This window comes from Hippopotamus amphibius, chromosome X, assembly GCF_030028045.1.
Source record: "Hippopotamus amphibius kiboko isolate mHipAmp2 chromosome X, mHipAmp2.hap2, whole genome shotgun sequence".
Classification (NCBI taxonomy): Eukaryota; Metazoa; Chordata; class Mammalia; order Artiodactyla; family Hippopotamidae; genus Hippopotamus; species Hippopotamus amphibius.
Window position 1 is genome coordinate 66,231,580 of NC_080203.1, and position 21,024 is coordinate 66,252,603.

Here is a 21,024-nt window from a genome sequence, read left to right on the forward strand (position 1 = left end):
GTTGCTCCCTTTATTTTTTGTCTATAGGTGCAGGTGTGTGAGGAGGGAGAGGGTACAATACTGGCTCCTTCCCCTGCATGTGAAACAGCAGTAGTGCCATGCCTGGGTCATAGGAGCCCCAGTGGTGGTGCCAAATGCACAGGGATGCTGGCAAGCAAGGTTGTAAGAGGAACATCCCAGAGATGGCTGGCTTTGGCCAGACATTTTTTGATTCTCAGCAGCTGGCATGCTAGGGTAAGCCTTTTAGGGAGCTTTTTCTATTACTTGTCAACTGGAGCTCGAGAGCCAGGCCTAGAGGGAGCTTCCTTTATTGTTCATTGCAGACACAGAGAGAAAGACTGCAATAGTGGCTCCTCCCCTGCATGTGACTCAGCATTTGTGCCTTCCTTGGATCACAGGATCCCTAGTGGTGGCAGTGCCAATTGTACAGGGAAGCTGGCAGGCTTGGGTGTAAGAGGAATGTCTCCAGACGTGGCGTGCTCTGGACAGACTTCTTCTGGCTCTCGGCAGCAGGCACACCAAGGCCAGCCCCCGAGGGGGCATTTTCTATCCCTTGTCAACTGGCACTCAATAGCCAGGCCCAGAGAAGCCACCTTTTGCTTGTCACAAGTGCTGAGAGAGGCTACAACAGTGGCTCCCCTGCCCTGCTTGTGACTCAGCAATAGTATCCTATTTCCATGGTGGCCTAGTTTTCTGTGGTAGGCATTCCCTGCTGCAGATTTATTCCCTCCCATCCCCTCAGTCCATTTCCCCACAGCCAACAATGGTTCTTACCCTGGGACTTTTCTCTGGTCCCCATGTTCCAGGTCCCAGACCCCCTGTACTGCTGTGAACCAATGTCTCAGTCTGGGGCATGCAGGGCCTTGGTATAGACTGTCTGTGTGTTTCTCACTCTTTTCTGTCTGTCATTGATTGGCTGTTACACCCTCTTTGTACAGTCCCAAATATCTTCCTTCTGACCCAATCAAATTCCCCATTGGATAGGGGGTTTCCCTGAATTCGGTAATCACTCTTCTGTTTCAGCTCTCCCTGCCCTAGGCCACAGGTTCTGTCCCTTTTTTTTTCTCCTCCTCTTTCCCCTTTCTTTTTTCTTTTATTTTTTTTTCATCCTACCCAGTTATGCCAGGATCTTTGTCATCCTTTCTGGTGTGCAAAGTCTTCTGCTAGTGTTCAGCTTGTTTTCTGTGGGAATTGTTGCATCTATTGATGTATTCCTTATGCATCTGTGGAGAGAGATGCACTCCCCGTCCTTCTACTTTGCTGCCATCTTCCATTCACTCTTTTTTGTTTTTTAGTTTTATCTTTGTCCCTCAGTTTGATTTTTAATTTATTTTTTATTAATTTATTTTCATGTCAGATTTCTTTTTAAAATGTTTATTTTATATTGGAGTATATTTGATTTACAATCCACAATATATTTTTTAAAACCCTTATACACATTAATAGAAAAGCAAACAAATGACCCAGTTAAAAATGAGGAGAGGCTCTGAAAAGGTATTTTTTTTCCAAAGAAGACAAACAAATGACTAGCAGGCACAGAAAAAGGTGCTCAATATCACTAACCATCATGGAAGTGCAAATCCAAACTTCAATAAAATATCACCTCACATCTGTAAGAATGGTACTACCAAAAAAAACAGACATAGCATGTTGGCAAGGATGTGGAGAAAAGTGACCCCTTATGTACTGCTGGAGGAAATGTAAATTAGTGCAGCCACTATGGAAAACAGTATAGAGGTTCCTCAAAAAATTAACACTAGAACTACTATATAACCCAGCAGTTCCAATTTTTGGTATTTATCTAAAGGAAACAAAATCACTACCTTGAAAATATATCTGCACCCCAGTGTTCAATGCAGATTTATTTACAATAACCAAGACATGGAAATAATGAGTTCATCAAGAGATGAATGGAGTTTTTAAAAAATGTGGCATATATGCAATCAAATATTATTCAGTCATAAAAAGAAGGAAATTCTGACATTTATGACAACATGGATAGATTTTGAGGGCGTTATACTAAGTGAAGTCAGAGAGAGAAAGACAAATACCAATGCTGTATGTTCTCATTTATGTTTGAAGTAAAAAAAAGAAAACAAAAATCAAAACAAAAAAATGAATGTGAAGTTAGAATTACAGAGAACAGATTTATGGTTGCAAGGGACAGCAGGAGAAATGGGTGAAGGTGATCAAAAGCTACAAACTCCAATTATAAAATAAATAAGTCATGGGGATGTAATGTACAGCATAGTAAGTATACTTAATAAGACTGTATTACATACTTGAAAGTTGCTAAGGGAGATTTTTTTTTACCAGTCATCTTATATTGGGTGTTAATTCTCCATTAGGATATGAAAGGATACAGGGTTGTCCAGCAAAGGTCATGGTCAGAAATGCAGAGCGTACCCTCTTCAGTGGTACTCACATGGCTGCTCATGTTTAAGTTCCTTGTAAGCATGGCAGTAGTTGAAAAGCACATAAGCTGCCAGCACCACAGAAAGCCCAGCTACACTCCCTTTCTTCACGTTTAATTACTTGTTGTAATACGGGTAATAACCTCTTTGAAATGCTCCAGCAATGTCTTTAGGGATGAATTCCCACATTAGTTTTCAGCTAGTCAGCTCCCTTAATTTGACATCCAAGAGCTTCTTCTCCTTCAGTAGTACAACTGACGCCATCTTGGAATCCTTGCTGTCTGCTCCAACAGCAACTCTTCCGTGTTGAGCAAGATTTGAGGCATAACTAAAGGCCTTCCCATAGTCTTCATCTTCATAGGGTTTCTTACCACTATGAATTCTCTGATGCAGAAAAAGAGACTGATATTTTCCAGATGTAAATATTTTTTTCTATTTCTGATTGTAACTTGAATCCAAATCTGTACTCCAGCATCTTGTTTCTTCTCTCACAACTACCCAGGTGTCTTTTCCTTGCGCCAATAACACAATTATGTCTGGCTTAGAAATGGAATGGTCCACTGAGACCAAGTTACTATACTTCTCCATCATCACACTGTGGTACAACTTCTTCTGAACAGGGTCGAGAAATTCCTACACATGCTGAAAGAACTCTGTGGCCACATCCCTGAATGTTATTGGTCTATAGACCATGGTTTTAGACCTGTAAGAGCTCATCACTCCTCAGGACTTATTTACCAGAAAAAAACAAGAATCCAGAAAACACAGCCCTGAGATTGGGTAGCTTGGCCTGTTGTGAGAAGATCTTCCTTCCTCCATTTCTAACCTCAGGACTGAAAAGAGGTCATATCATCCCCAGCAGAACTGCTTTTGTGGCTGTCCTTCACGGGCTGTGCACAGTCGTTTCCACAGCGACCTACACCAGTTTCTTGCTTGAATAGATACTACTCACAAACAGTTCACAACAAGGAGCCTGGAAAAAGGCCTAGGGTGGAAATCACCTCGTCAATTGTGATATATACCACATTTCTTTATCCATTCCTCCATTGATGGACATTGAAGTTGCTTCCATGTCCTAGTTTTTGTAAATAATGCTGCAGTGAACATTGGAGTATATGTATCTTTTCAAATTATGGTTTTCTCTAGCTATATGACTAGGAGTGTGATTGCTGGATCATACTGTAGCTCTATTTTTAGTTTTTTAGGGAACTTCCATACTGTTCTTCATAGTGGTTGTACCAATTGACATACCCACCAACTGTGTAGGAGGGTTTCCTTTTCTCCACACCCTCTCCAGCACTTATTGTTTGTAGATATTTTGATTATGGTTATTCTGACCCATGTGAGGTGACACCTCATTGTATGAGGGTGAGTCAAAAATTATCTGCACTCCCGTTATATTAAAACTTACATTGGCTGCACTGTCTTATCAGTGCTTTCCGTTCAAGGCTACTGTCTCCCCAGTCACTGCTGTGTAGGTGTGAACATGTTACATCAGTTCATTTGTAACTGCAGTGTGAGCCAAAATGGATGTCCCACTTGAGATTTGCACAAAAGAAGAGCAGACTGCAGTGATTCGTGTTTTGTGGTCTGAGGGTCTACCTGGTGCCATTATTTATCAAAGAATTTGTGTGCAGTATGGAGAAAGTGTTTTGTTCTGAACAAGTGTGTATGAATGGATAGAGATGCTTATTGAAGAGCTGAAGCCTAAACTTCAGATTAAGTGCAGAGGACTCCTATCCAAGTGCATTGTGATCTTGCATGAAAATACACATCTGCACACTTCTGCTTACACTGTTGACATTCTGAAAAACTGTTTTGAGGTGTTAAAGCATCCAAATACCAAAAGTGTATTGAAAAGCAAGGAGATTATGTAAAAAGCAATGCATTTGTCTTTTCTAAAAGTTAATTAAAAATAAAATAAATGTTGCAGCCTGAGTGCGGATAATTTTTGACTCACCCTCATATTTTTATTTGCATTCCTCTGATAATTAGTGATGTTGAGCATCTTTTCATGTGCTTGTTAGCCATGTGTATGTTTATTTAGATCTTCTGACTATCCTTTTTATTCAGTTGTTTGTTTTGTGATATTGGGCTGCATGAGATATTTGTATATTTTGGAGATTAGTCCCTTGTCAGTCACTTCATTTGCACATATTTTCTCCCATTCTGAGGGTTGTCTTTTCATTTTGTTTATAGTTCCCTTTGCTATGCCAAAGCTTTTAAGTTTAATTAGGTCCCATTTGTTTATTTTTGTTTTACTTTCATTATTCTAGGAGGTGGATCAAAAAAGATCTTGCTGCAATTTAGGTCAGAGAATGTTCTTCCTATGTTTTCCCCTGATAGTTTTATAGTATCTGGTATTACATTTAGATCTTTAATCCATTTTGATTTTATTTTTGTATATGGTGTTAGAGAATATTCTAATTTCATTCTACAGCATGTAGCTGTCCAGTTTTCCCAGTACCACTTATTGAAGAGACTGTCATTTCTCCATTGTGTACTCTTGCCTCCTTTGATATGGATTAGGTGACCATAGGTGCCTGGGTTTATCTCTGGACTTTCTATCCTGTTCCTTTAATCTATATTTCTGTTTTTGTGCCTGTACCATACTGTTTTGATGATTATAGGTTTGTTGTGTAGTCTGAAGTCATGGAGCCTGATTCCTCCAGCTCCTTTTTTTCTTTCTCAAAATTGTTTTGACTGTTTTGGGGTCTTTTGTGCTTCCATACAAATTGTAAAAATTTCTGACCTCATTCTGTGAAAAATGCTATTGGTAATTTGACAGTGGTTGCACTGAATCTGTAGATTGCTTTGGGTAATATAGTCATTTTGACAATTTTGATTCTTCCAATTGAAGAACATGGTATGTCTCCCCATCTGGGTTTGTGTCATCTGTTAAACCTTTCATCAGTATCTTGTAGTTTTCTGAGTACAGCTCTTTTGATTCCTTCAGTAGGTTTATTCTTAGGTATTTTATTCTTTTTGATGTGATGGTCAATGGGATTATTTCTTTAATTTCTTTCTGAACTTTTGTTGGTAGTGTATAGAAATGTAATCAATTTCTGTGTATTAATTTTGTGTCCTCTAACTTTATCAAATTTATTGATGAGCTCTAGTAGGCTGGATTCAGTTTCCTAGTATTTTTTTGAGGATTTTTGTGTCTATGTTCATCAGTAATATTGGCCTGGAATTTTCTTTTTTGTGTGTGATATCTTTGTCTGCTTTTGGTATCAAGGTGATGGTGGCCTCATAGAATGAGCTTGTGAGTGGTCCTTCCTCTGCAATTTTTTGGAATAGTTTCAGAAGGATAGGTGTCAACTCTCTTCTAAATCTTTTATAGAATTTACGGTGAAGCCATCTGGTCTTGGACTTTTGTTTGTTGAAATTTTTAAATCACAGTTTCAATTTCAGTACTTGTAATTGGTGTGTTTCTTTTCTAATTTCTTCCTGGTTCAGTCTTGGAAGGTTGTACCTCTCTAAGAATTTGTCCATTTATTCTAAGTTGGCCATTTTATTGGTGCATGGTCTCTTTTATTTGTAGCAGTCTCTTATGATCCTTTGCATTTGTGTGGTTTCCATTGTAAGTTCTACTTCATTTCTAATTTTATTGATCTGAGCCCTCTCTCTTTTTATATTGAAAAAGGTAGAGGCAACACAAATATCCACTGAGAGATGAATAGGTAAATAAAATTTAGTACATACATCATAAAATTTATAATCTAAACCATTTTAAATGTATAGTTTACTAGTGTTAAGTATTGGGTTGGACAAAAAGTTCATTCGGGTTTTCCATAAGATCCATAAAACCAGAAGGAATCTTTTGGCCACACCAATATATTCCCATTTTTTTGCATAACCAATCTCCAGAAATCTTTTCAGCTTGTAAAACTGAAACTTAATACCCACTAAATAACAACTCTCCAATTCTTCGTTGCTGTCAGCCCCTGGCACCCACATTTGTACCTTTTCTTAGATCTCTGAATTTGACTATTCTAGGTAACCCATACAAGTGGTCATACAAGAATCATACAGTAATTGTTTATTTATGACTGACTTATTCTACTAAGCATAATGTCCTTGTGGTTTATCCATGTTGTAGCATGTGTCACAATTTTATTCCCTTTTCAGGCTGAATAATATTCTCTTATACATATATACTATATTTTGTTCATCCATTCATCTGTTGATATACATTTGGGTTGCTTACACCTTTTGACAATTGTGAATAGTGCTTCTATGGACATGGGGGTACCAATATCTCTTCAAGCCTCTGAGTTCAATTATTTTAGGAATATACCCACAAGTGGAATTGCTCAATCAGATGGTAATTCTATTTTCAATATTTTGTGGTTCCATCTGTTATGATTAATTTTATATATCAACTTGACTGCACATGGGATGCTCAAATAGCTGGTACAATATTATTTCTGGATGTTTAGGAGGGTGTATCTGGAATAAATTATCATTTAAATCAGTAGGCTCAGTAAAAACTATTCCCCTCACCAATGAAATTGAGCATCATCCAATCTGTTGATCACCTGAATAGAACAAAAAGATGGAGGAAGTGTGAATTTGCTCTCTTTGTAATGCTGAGGCATCTATTTTCTCCCACCTTTGTACATTGGTCCTCCTGGTTCTTGGAACTTCAGACTCAGACTGGAATTTATACCATGGGTTTGCCTTGCTCTCAGGTCTTTTGGTTTGGACTGGCTCTATACAACTGGCTTTCCTGAGAGTCTAGCTTGCAGACAGTAGATCATGGGACTTCTCGGTCTTCCTAATCATGATTTGGAGTGCTTCTTGAGGGAAAAAGAGTTGATGCTGAAAAAAGACGGGGCCATCAGGTTAGAATAAGTGTATTTTGTATTTGAAAAGGACATGAATTTTTAGATGCAAGGAGCAGAATATTATAGATTATTTATGTTCCCCTCCCCCAATTTACATGTTAATATCTAATCTCCAATGTGATGGTATTTGGAGATGGGGGTTGGGAGATGATTAGGTCATGATGGCAAAGCTTTAATGAATGGAAATAGTACTCTTATAAAAGGGTTGGTTTTTTTGAGAATTTTTCCACATGTAAATGTATTTTTGACTTGTTTGTGGGGCGAGGCGAATTCCACATCCTTTTACTCTGCCGTCTTTATCTCCATCTCTCCTATTTTCCCTTTTCTTTGCAATTTTTTTGTGAGAAGATTTATCCTTTCCTGCTGCCTTTTTTCACTTCATTTCCATTTTTGCAAGAGCAGGTTTAGCTGACAATTTTGCCCATCTTCTCTTGGGCTCCTCCTGTGCTGTCCCCTTGGTGGAGCTGACCTTCCTCATAATCATATTTTTAAATTTTTGCTTATCTTTTAATTGGCATATAGTTGATTTACAATGTTGTTTTACTTTCTGTTTTAGAGCACAGTGAATAAGTTATACATATACATATATCCCCTCTTTTTCAGACTTTTTTCCAATATAGGTCATTACATAGTATTGAGTAGAGTTCCCTGTGCTACACAGTAGGCCAAATTAGTTATCTATTATATATATAGTAGTGTGTATATGTCAATCCTAATCTCCCAATTTATCCCTCCCACCTTTCCCCTTGGTAATCATAAGATCATTTTCTATCTTACGGACAAATATCATATAATATCACTTATAAGTGGAATCTAAAAAAGGTACAAATAAACATTTAAAAAACAGAAATAGAGTTACAGATGTAGTAAACACTGTCAGTAATCTTGGTGGCAGGGCCAGCATGTGCCAGGTACTTGCCACCGTGGAACGTGGATAACCTTTGTAAAGCTGAATGGTTGCTACTGCTTCTCCCACCTTATACTTTTTGGTATTTGTCATTTTGATAAAAGAAAATTTTAACTTATTTTCTAAATTAATTAATTAATTTTAAGCTCTTTATTGGAATATAATTGCTTTACGCTCTTGTACCAGTTTTTGAGGTACACCAAAGTGAATCAGCTGTATTTATACATATATCCCCATATCTCCTCCCTCTCATGACTCTCTCCCACCCATCATTGAGTTGATCTCCCTTTGTTATACAGCAACTTCCCACTAGCTACCTATTTTACAGTTGGTAGTGTATATATGTCAATGCTACTCTCTCACTTCATCCCAGGTTCCCCTTCGCCCCCCACCCCCAACACCATGTCCTAAAGTCCATTCTCTGTATCTGCATCTTTATTCTTGCCCTGCCATGGGGTTCATCAGTACCTTTTTTTAGATTCCATATATATGACTTAGCATACAGTATTTGTTTTTCTCTTTCTGGCTTACTTCGCTCTGTATGACAGTTTCTAGGTCTATCCACCTCTTTACATGTAGCTCAATTTCATTCTTATTTTTTTTTTTTTACTAACCCTGAATAACATTTATTTCTTTGAGTTATATAACATTTTATAACAAAGCTTTCTCTAGGTCTCTGATATGCTTTAGCTTTAAAGACAATATTTTAAAATGATTTATTTTTCAGTATTTATAACATATATTTTGTATACTAATTTTCAAAGAAAATTTAAAATTCTCTGAAATACTTTTATGAAAAATATGTGACGAAAAAGGGAGTTATAATGCAACATATAAGGTACCATTCTCCTTTCAGGAATGTATTGCATATTAAAGAAAACAAATCTAACTTTTTTGAATGCTCCAAGACTATGAAATGCTTTATATCAATCTAAAGCAAAGAAAAAATTAAAGACAAGAATATATACTAGGTAATTTTCACTGAACAACATTTTAAGAATATTTTCTATTTGAAATTAGCAAAATGAAATATATGCAACATTGAACACATACTTTTAAACAAAAAACACAAAATTTAACACAAATTTTCTGTAACAGGAGGGTGAATTGGCCATGTATTTAATAAATATACTGGAAAGTTGTAATTCCTCCGTAAGAAACTTTGTCTTTCCAAAAGTAAATAATGTGCTGATTACTTTTTTTTTAGCTCTTTATTGGAATATAATTGCTTTACACTTCTGTGCCAATTTTTGGGGTACACAAAAATGAATCAGCTGTATTTGTACACATATCCCCACCCTCCCATGACTCCCTCCCACCCTCCCTATCCTGGCCAAGTCATCACCCATCATGGAGTTTATTGCTTTATGTTATGCAGGAACATCCAACTACCTATCTGTTTTACATTTGGTGGTGTATATATGTCAAAGCTACTCTCTCACTTCGTCCCAGCTTCCCCCTTGCCCCACACCACCCTATATCCTTAAGTCCATTCTCTACATTTGCATCTTCATTCTTGCCCTGTCACTGGGTTCATCAATACCATTTTTCAATTTTTTTTTTCTGATTCCATATATGTGAGTTAGCATACAGTATTGTTTTTTCTCTTTCTGACTTACTTCGCTCTGTATGACAAACTCTAGGTCTATCCACTTCAATACAAATAACTCAATTTCATTTTATTTTATGGCTGGATAATAGTCCATTGTATATATGTGCCATATCTTCTTTATCCATTCATCTCTTGATGGGCATTTAGGTTGTTTCCACATCCTGGCTATTGTAAATACTGGTGCAATGAACATTATGGTACATGTTTATTTTTGGATTACGTTTTCTCTGGGTATATGCCCACTAGTGGGATTACTGGGTTATATGGTAGTTCCATTTTTAGTTTTTTAAGGAGCCTCCAAACTGTCTTCCAGGGTGGCTCTACCAACTTACATTCCCACAAACAGTGCAGGAGAGTTCCCTTTTCTCCACACCCTCTCCAACATTTATTGTTGCTAGATTTTTTGATGATGGCCATTCTGACTGGTGTGAGGTGATACTGCATTGTGGCTTTGACTTGCATTTCTCCGTTGGTGGGAACGTAAATTGGTACAGACACTATGGATGCTGAGCATCTTTTCATGTGTTTGTTAGCCATCTGCATGTCTTCTTTGGAGAAATGTCTATTTAGGTCCTCCACCCATTTGTGCATTGGGTTATTTACTTTTTTGGTATTCAGCTGCATGAGGTGCTTATATATTTTGGAGATTCGTCCTTTGTCAGTTGCTTCGTTGGCAAGTATAGATGCAAAAATCCTTAAGAAAATGCTAGCTAACAGAAACCAACAGCACAATAAAAAGATTATACACCAGGATCAAGTGGAGTTTATCCCTGGAATGCAAGGATTCGCAATATATGCAAATCAATCAATGTGATACATCATATTAACAAATTGAAGGATAAAAACCATATGATAATCTCAGTAGATGCAGAAAAAGCTTTTGAAAAAACTCAACATCCATTTTTGATAAAAATACTCTCCAGAAAATAGGCATAGAAGGAAATTACCTAAACATGATAAAAGCCATATATGAGAAACCAAAAGCCAACATCATCCTAAGTAATGAAAAACTCAAAGAATTCCCTCTAAGAACAGGAACAAGACAAGGGTGTCCACTCTCACCATTATTATTCAACAGAGTTTTGGAAATTTTAGCCACAGCCATCAGGAAAGAAAATGAAATCAAAGGAATCCAAATTGGAAAAGAAGTAAAATTGTCACTCTTTGCAGGTGACATGATATTATACATAGAAAACCATAAAGATTCTACCAGAAAACTGCTAGCACTAATTGATGAATTTAGTAAAGTAGAAGGATACAAAACTAATGCGCAGAAATCTCTTGCATTCCTATACACTAACAACAAAGGAGCAGAAAGAGAAATGAAGGAAACACTCCCATTTACCTTTGCAACAAAAAGAAAAAAATACCTAGGAATAAACCTGCCTAAGGAGGCATAAGATCTGTATGCAGAAAACTATAAGACACTGATGAAAGAAATCAAAGACGACAAAAACAGATGGAGAGACATACCATGTTCTTGGATTGGAAGAATCAACATTGCGAAAATGACTATCCTACCCAAAGCAATTTACAGATTCAACACAATCCCTATCAAATTACCAACGACATTTTTCACAGAACTAGAACAAGAAATCTTACAATTTATATGGAAACACAAAAGACCTTGAATAGCCAAAGCAATCTTGAGAAGGAAAGATGGAGCTGGTGGAATCAGGCTTGCTAACTTCAAACTATACTACAAGGTCACAATGATCAAGACAGTATGGTACTGGCACAAAAATAGAAAGGGAGATCAATGGAACAGAATAGAGAACCCAGAGGTAAACCCACACGCATATGGGCACCTTATCTTTGACAAAGTAGGCAAGAATATACATGGAGGCAAGAAAAGGCTGGAAAAAAGGCAGCCTCCAATAAACGGTGCTGGGAAAATTGGAAGCAACATGTAAAAGAATGAAATTAGAACACTTCCTGACATCATACACGAAAATTAGAACACTTCCTGACACCATACACCTAAAGGTAAGGTCAGACACTATAAAATTCCTAGAGGAACACATAGGCAGAACATTGTATGATATAGATCAAAGCAAGATCCTTTTTGACCCACCTCCTAGAATAAAGGAAATAAAATCAAGAATAAACAAATGGGACCTAACAAAACTTAAAAGCTGTTGCACAGCGAAAGAAACCATAATCAAGACAAGAAGACAACCTTCAGAATGCGAGAAAATATTTATTCATTTTTATTTATTGGCTGCCTTGGGTCTTCATTGCTGCACACAGGCTTTCTGTAGTTGCAGAGAGTTCAGCACATAGGCTTCTCATTGCAGTGGCTTCTCTTGTTGCAGAGCATGGGTTCTAGGTGCATGGGCTTCATTGGTTGTGGCATGTGGGCTCAGTAGTTGTGGTGCACGGGCTTAGTTGCTCTGTGGCATGTGGGATCTTCCCAGACCAGGGCTTGAACCCGTGTCCCCTCCATTGGCGGGTGGATCCTTAACCACTCCACCACCAAGGAAGTGCTAACTTGTTTAAAATTTGCATTTCTTTTCTTTTTTTAAGCTCTATTGGAATATAATTGCTTTACACTGTTGTGCAAGTTTTTGCTGTACAAGAAAGTGAATCAGCTGTATTTATGCATATATCCCCATATCCCTTCCCTCCCATGACTCCCTTCCACCCTCCCTATCCCAGCCCTCTAAGTTATCAAACATCATTGAGTTGATCTCCCTGTGTTATGCAGCAGCTTTCCGCTAGCTATGTATTTTACATTTGGTAGTGTATATATGTCAGTGCCACTCTCTCACTTCATCCCAGCTTCCCCTTCGCCACCCGCCCTGCACAGTGTCCTCAAGTCCGTTCTCTACATTTGCATCTTTATTCTTTCCCTGTCACTGGGTTCATCAGTACCATTTTTTTAGATTCCATATATATGAGTTAGCATAGGGTATTTATTTTTCCCTTTCTGGCATTTCTTAATTATGAATGATGCTAAACAATTTTTCATATGTCTATAAGACATTTCTATTTTTTTTAATTTTATTGTTCATGTTCTAAACTAATTTTTTGGTCAGAATTTGTTATTTCCCTTACATAATTATAAGAACTCTTTATATGTTGAGAATGTTTGCCCTTTGTCACATGTAACACAAATTTTTAAACTAGTTTTTTATTGATCTTCTAACTTTGATTATGGTATGATTTTCCTCATATAAGTTTTTAATTAGTAAAGATTTAGAATTTTATTGTGCATACTGTTGTACAATGTGATTTATACACTTAATAGTATCTACATCAGCATATATATATCAAGCTTACTTATTAGAATCCACATACCTTCCCATTATTTGGATACACTATATTTTATTTAACTCATCTTCTCTTGAAAAATTTTAGGTTGTTTTTGGCTTTTTGTTATTGCAATCATTAAAGCAATGAAATTACTTGTACATTTATCTTTATGTGAATGATTACAATTAAGTATATTCAGAAGATAAATTTAAAACAGTGGAATTGTTGTATATTAATAGTAGTGGAATTAAATATTTTAGGAAACATAGCCAAGTTATAGGAGACAATATATCTTCATTATGGGAGGTTGATTGAGAATTGAGGAGTAATGAGGTCATTCCAGGAAGAAGAGCAATAATATATTAAGACATGTAGACCCCCTTCGCTCCAGAAAAAAAGTGCATGGTAGTAAATTTGACTTATATTAAATGTATGGAGGCTATTTGTGGAAAATAAAGTTGAAGTGTAAGGGATGTTGTATAAAGCAGTTAAGTTCAGACAATACTTTTATTTTCTGAAATCCTAGATCAGCAGCTTTCAAGCTGTGTTTCGTAAAACCCTGGGAAGCCCAAAAGGCTGGAAAAGGGGCAAGTCTCACTACCAGCTTCAATCAAAGCAGTTCATATTAAATCTTTTTTATGTAATGGGATTCTACATGAGATTTTATTTGGCAGGTTCTATTGCTGATGAATAAAGAAAAAACATAATTCTATAGGAAAAAAGTACACTTGAAAGTTATAGAACTGGTTTTTGAATGTTTTGGTTTCAAGAACACTCAGTCTTAAAATATTAGTGGGTTTACTGAGTACTGTAAATAATTTTCATTTTGTGAGTCCTATCTATTGTTATTCACCATATTAGAAGTTAAAAATCAGAAAAAAAACATATTTCTATAACCTTTTTTTTTTCTGGTTTATTGCAGTGTAATCTTAGGTTGTTTGTTTGAGATATTTATTTTTTCTTTATTTTTTTTTCCTTTCTTCAGCTTTATTGAGGTATAACTGACATATATAATTTTAAGATATTTAAAGTGTATCATATGTTGATTTGATGTATATAGGCACTGTGAAGGAGTCTCTCCAATTGAATTAACACATCCATCACCTCTCATATTTACTTTTCTTTAATGAGAACACAAATTCTACTCACTTAGCAAATTTCAATTATACAATATATTGTTATCAAATCTAGTCACCATATTATACATCAGATCCTTAGAACTTATTCATAGTACAATTGAATGTTTGTACCAAACTCTCCCTGTTTCCCCTAAATCCCAGCATTTGACAGACAATTTTCTATCCATGTTTCTATGAATTCAAATTTATTTTTTGATTCCACATATAAGTGGAATATATACAGTATTTGTCTTTGTCTGGCTCATTTCACTTAGCATCAAGCCCTCCAGTTTTATTCATGTTTTCACAAATGGCAGGATTTCCTTGTTTTTTAAGAATGAATAAAATTGTTATCATGTTCATAAATAATATACTCATATATCACATTTTCTTCATCCATTAATCCATTAACAAACATGTAGGTTGTTTCCATACTTTGGATATGGTGTATAACATTGCAATAAATATGAGAGTACAGATATCTCTTTAAGATAGTGATTTCTTTTCCTTTGGATATATATACCCAGAAGAGGGATTGCAGGATCATCTAGTATTTCTATCTTTAAATTCTTGAGAAACCTCTATATTGTTTTCCACAGTAGCTCAATCAGTTTACATTCCTACAAATAGTTTACAAGTATTCCTTTTTCTCCAAGTCCTAGCCAGCATTTGTTATCTTTTGTCTTTTTGATAATAGACATTCTAAGAGTTGTGAGGCTATATATCATTTTAGGTTTGATTCACTTTTCCCTGATGATTATACATGCTGAAGAACTTTTTATGTACCTGTTGGCCAATTGTATGTCTTCTTTGGTTAAATGTCTATTCAGGTCCTTTGTCTATCTTTTAGTTGGAATATTTGCTTTTTTTGCTATTGAGTTGTGTTATTGATACATTTTAGTTATTAGCATCTTATTTATTTTTCTTTATTTTTTTCCCTTTCTTCAGCTTTATAACTGACATATATTTGCAAATATTTTTTTTCTCTTTCATTAGATAGTCTTTTCATTTTGCTGCAGATTTTCTTTAGTGTGTGGAAACTTTTTAGATTGGTGTAGTCCCAATTTGTTTATTTTTGGTTTTGCTACATTTGCTTTTGCTGTATTTATACACATATCCCTATAAGCCCTCCCTCCCATGACTACCTCCCACCCTCCCCGACTTGGCTCTCTAAGGCATCACCCATTGTCGAGTTGATCTCCTTTTGTTATACAGCAACTTCCCACTAGTTATCTATTTTACAGTTGGTAGTATATATATATGTCTATGCTGCTCTCTCACTTCGTCCCAGCTTCCCCTTTGCCCCCTGCCACCCCAATCCCGTGTCCACTAGTCCATTCTCTGTATCTGCACCCTTATTCTTGTCCTATCACTGGGTTCATCAGTATCATTTTTTTTTTTTTTTTTTAGATTCCATATATATAAGTTAGCATACAATATTTGTTTTTCTCTTTCTGGCTTACTTCACTCTGTATGACAGACTCTAGGTCTATGCACGTCATTACATATAGCTCCATCTCATTCCTTTTTATAGCTGAGTAATATTCCATTGTGTATATATATATGTCACATCTTCTTTTTCCATTGATTTCTTGATGGGCATTTAGGTTGCTTCCATGTCCTGGCTATTGAAAATAGTGCTAGAATAAACATTACGGTACATGTTTCTTTTTGGATTATGGTTTTCTCTGGGTACATGCCCACTAGTGGGATTACTGGATCATATGGTAGTTCTATTTTTAGTTTTTTAAGGAACCTCCAAATTGTTTTCCATAGTGGCTGTACCAACTTACATTCCCACAAACAGTGCAGGAGAGTTCCCTTTTCTCCACACCCTCTCCAACATTTATTGTTTCTGGATTTTGTGATGATGGCCATTCTGACCGGTGTGAGGTGATACCTCATTGTGGCTTTGACTTCCATTTCTCTAATGATTAGTGATGTTGAGCATCTTTTCATGTGTTTGTTGGCCATCTGCATGTCTTCTTTGGAGAAATGTCTATTTAGGTCTTCCGCCCATTTGTGGATTGGGTTATTTGCTTTTTTGGTATTAAGCTGCATGAGCTGCTTGTATATTTTGGAGGTTAATTCTTTGTCAGTTGCTTCATTGGCAAGTATTTTCTCCCATTCTGAGGGTTGCCTTCTTGTCTTGTTTATGGTTTCTTGCACTGTGCAACAGATTTTAAGTTTCATGAGGTCCCATTTGTTTATCCTTGATTTTATTTCCATTATGCTAGGAGGTGGGTCAAAAAGGACCTTGCTTTGCTGTATGTCACAGAGTGTTCAGCCTATGTTTTCCCCTAAGAGTTTTATAGTGTCTGGCCTTAGATTTAGATCTTTAATCCATGTATTTTTGTGTATGGTGTTAAGAAGTGTTCTAATTTCATTCTTTTCTATGCAGCTGTCCAATTTTCCCAGCACAACTTATTGAAGAGGCTGTCTTTTTCCCATTGTATATTCTTGCCTCCTTTGTCAAAGATAAGGTGCTCATATGTGCTTGGGTTTACCTCTGAGTTCTCTATTCTGTTCCATTGATCTCCGTTTTTATTTTTGTGCCAGTACCATACTGTCTTGATCACTATGGCCTTGTAGTATAGTTTGAAGTCAGGAAGCCTAATTCCACAAACTCCATCTTTCCTTCTCAAGATTGCTTTGGCTATTCAAGGTCTTCTGTGTTTCCATATAAATTGTAAGATTTCTTGTTCTAGTTCTGTGAAAAATGTCGTTGGTAATTTGATAGGAATGCATTGAATCTGTAAATTGCTTTGGGTAGTACAGTCATTTTCGCAATGTTGATTCTTCCAATCCAAGAACATGGTATGTCTCTCCATCTGTTTTTGTCGTCTTTGATTTCTTTCATCAGTGTCTTAAAGTTTTCTGCATACAGGTCTTTTGTCTCCTTAGGCAGGTTTATTCCTAGGTATTTTTTTCTTTTTGTTGCAAAGGTAAATGGGAGTGTTTCCTTCATTTCTCTTTCTGCTCCTTTGTTGTTAGTGTATAGGAATGCAAGAGATTTCTGCGCATTAGTTTTGTATCCTTCTACTTTACTAAATTCATCAATTAGTGCTAGCAGTTTTCTGGTAGAATCTTTATGGTTTTCTATGTATAATATCATGTCACCTGCAAAGAGTGACAATTTTACTTCTTTTCCAATTTGGATTCCTTTGATTTCATTTTCTTTCCTGATGGCTGTGGCTAAAATTTCCAAAACTCTGTTGAATAATAATGGTGAGAGTGGACACCCTTGTCTTGTTCCTGTTCTTAGAGGGAATTCTTTCAATTTTTCACCATTTAGAACAATGTTGGCTTTTGGTTTCTCATATATGGCTTCTTTATGCTGAGATAATTTCCTTCTATGCCCATTTTCTGGAGAGCTTTTATCATAAATGGATGTTGAGTTTTGTCAAAAGCTTTTTCCGCATCTATTGAGATTATCATGTGGTTTTCATCCTTCAATTTGTTGATAGGATGTATCATGTTGATTGATTTGTGTATATTGAAAAATCTTTGCATCCCAGGGATAAAACCCATTTGATCATGGTATATGGTGTTTTTAATGTGCTGTTGGATTCTGTTAGCTAGTATTTTGTTGAGGATTTTTGCCTCTATATTCATCAGTGATATTGGCCTGTAATTTTCTTTTTTTGTGAGGTCTTTGCCTGGTTTTGCTATCAGGATGACAGTGACCTCGTAGAATGTGTTTGGGAGTGTTTCTCCTTCTGCTATATTTTGGAAGCGTTTGTAAGGAAAGGTGTTAGCTCTTCTCTAAATATTTGATCAGATTCGCCTGTGAAGCCATCTGGCTGTAGGCTTTTTTTGTTGGGAGATTTTTAATAACAGTCTCAATTTCAGTGCTTGTAATTGGTCTATTCATATTTTGTATTTCTTCCTGGTTCAGTTTTGGAAGATTGTATTTTTCTCAGAATTTATCCATTTCTTCCAGGTTATCCAATTTATTGGCATATAATTGCTTGTAGTAGTCTCTCATGTTCTTTTGTATTTCTGTGGTGTCAGTTGTTACTTCTCCTAATCCATTTTTAAAAGTGAGTTATTGAAATGCTGCACTATTATTGTACTACTGTCTATTTCTCCCTTCAGATGTGGTAGTATTCACTATAGATATTTAGGTTCTCCAACATTGAATGCATAAATACATTTTACATTTTTATTTAATTATTTATTTAATATTTTAATTTTATTGGAATATAATTGATTTAAAATACTGTGTTAGTTTCAGGTATACAGCAAAGTGATTCAGTTATACACATACATGTATTCATTCTTTTTTTAGATTAGTTTCTAATATAGATTATCACAGAATATTGGGTAGAATTCCCTGTGCTGTATAGTAGGTCCTTGTTGCTTATGTACTTTAGGTATAGTATTGTCCTTGTGTTCATCTCAAGCTCCTGATTTATCCCTCCCCCCACATGTTTCTCCTTAAGTAGGCATAAGTTTGTTTTCAATATCTATGTTTGCTTCTGTTTTATAAAGAAGTTCATTTGTGTCTTTATTTTTTATTACATTACACGAGTGATATTATATGATATTTGTCTCTGTCTGACTTACTTTACTTAGTATGATAATTTCTAGGTCCATCCATGTTGTTGCAAATGGCACTATTTCATTCTTTTTTATGGCTGTGTAATATTCCATTGTATATATATATCATACCTTATTTATCCATTCCTCTGTCAATAGACATTTAGTTTGATTCCATGTCTTGACTATTGTAAACAGTGCTGCAATGAAAATGGTGTTACATGTTTCTTTTTGGATTATGGTTTTCTCTGGATACACACACAGGAGTGGTATTGTTGGATCATATGGTAGTTTTATTTGAAGTTTTTAAGGAACCTCCATACTGTTCTCAACAGTGGCTGTGTCAATTTACATTCCTACCAACAGTGTATGAGGGTTCCCTTTTATCCACACCCTCTTCACCATTTGCTGTTTGTAGATTGTTGGATGATGGCCGCTCTGAACAATGTGAGGTGATACCATATTGTAGTTTTGATTTGCATTTCTCTGGTAATTAATTATGTTGAGCATCATTTCACTAGCTTTTTCGCCATCTGTATGTCATCCTTTGGAGAACTGTCTATTTAGGACTTCTGCCCATTTTTTGATTAGTTTTTTTTTCCCCCCACATTGAGCTGCATGAGCTGTTTGTATAATTTGGAGATTGATCCCTTGTCAATGGCATAATTTGCAATATTTTCTCCCATTCTGTGGGTTGTCTTTTCTCTTTGTTGATTGTTTCCTTTGCTATGCAAAATATTTTTAGTTTAATTAGGTTCATATATTTATTTTTCTTTTTCTTTTCATTACTGTGGGAGGTGGATGCAAAAAGATATTGCTGCAATTTTTTTTCAAAAAGTTTTCTGCCTCTGTTTAACTCTAAGAGTTTTATAGGGTCTTGCTTTACATTTAGATCTTTTATTGGTGGATTCTATTCGAGAATATCCTAATTTCATTCTTTTACATGTAGCTGTCCAGTTTTCCAAGAACCACTTATTGAAGAGAATGTCTTTTCTCCATTCTCTATTCTTGCCTCCCTTGATGTGGATTAATTGATCATGGACGTGTGTGTTTATTTCTGGGATTTCTATCTTATTCCATTGATATATATTTCTGTTTTTGTGTCAGCACCATACTGTTTTGGTGACTGTAGCTTTGTAGTGTAGTCTGAATTCAGGGAGTCTGATTTCTCAAACTCCTTTTTTCTTTCTCAAGATTGCAGTTGGTATTCAGGGTCTTTCATGTTTCCATATAAATTTTTATTTTTTTTGCTCTAGTTCTGTGAAAAATGCCATTGGTAATTTGATAATGACTGCGTTGAATCTATAGATTGCCTTGGGTGGTATAGTCATTTTGACAACATTGATTCTTCGCATCCAAAATCATGGTATATCCTTCCATCTATTTGTGTCATCTTTGATTTCTTTCATCAGCATCTTATAGTTTTCAGAATAGAAGTCTTTTGTCTCCTTTGCTAAGTTTATTCCTAGGTATTTTATTCTTTCCGATGCAATGGAAAATTTGTTTCCTTAATTTCTCTTTCTCATCTTTCATTGTTAATGTATAGACATGCAACTTATTTTTGTGTATTAATTTTGTGTCCTGCAACTTTACTGAATTCATTGATGAGCTCTAGTAGCATCTGGAGCTCAAATAGCATCATTCTGGTAGCATCATTAGGATTTTCTGTGTAGTGTATCATGTCATCAGCAAACAATGATAGTTTTATATCTTCTTTTCCAGTTTGGATTCTTATTTTTTCTCTTTCTTCTCTGATTTCTCTGGCTAGAACGAAGAAAACTATGTTGAATAAAAGTTTTGATAATGGGCATCCTTCCCTTAATCCTAATCTTAGAGGGAATGCTTTCAGCTTTTCAGCTTTGAGAATGATGATAGCTGTGGGTTTGTCATTTATGGCCTTTTTTTAATGTTGAGGTAAGTTCCCTCTATTCCCAATTTATGGAGAATTTTTCTCATAAGTGACTGTTGAATTTTGCGAAAGCTTTTTCTGTATCTATTGAGTTGATCATATGGTTTTTATTCTTCAGTTTATTAATGTTGTGTATCACACTGATTGACTTGCAGATATTGAAAAATCCTTGCATCCCTGGAATAAATCCCACTTGATCTTGCTGTATGATCTTTTTAATGTATTGCTGGATTCAGTTTGCTAGTATTTTGCTGGGTAATTTTGCCTCTATTTCCATCAGTGATTTCAGCCTGTAATTTTCTTTTATTATTATTATTTTTTGTATATTTGTCTGGTTTTGGTATAAGGGTGATAGTGACCTCATAGAATGAGCTTGGGAATGCACCTTCCTCTGAGATTTTTGCATAGTTTCAGAAA

The 21,024-nt window shown here is 35.8% G+C and overlaps 1 pseudogene; it reads right to left on the reverse strand.

Moving 5' to 3' along the window:
- Positions 1-2,394: 2,394 nt before the first annotated feature.
- LOC130842004 (ATP synthase subunit f, mitochondrial-like) lies at positions 2,395-2,678 on the reverse strand (annotated as a pseudogene).
- Between the last annotated feature and the right edge of the window lie 18,346 nt (positions 2,679-21,024).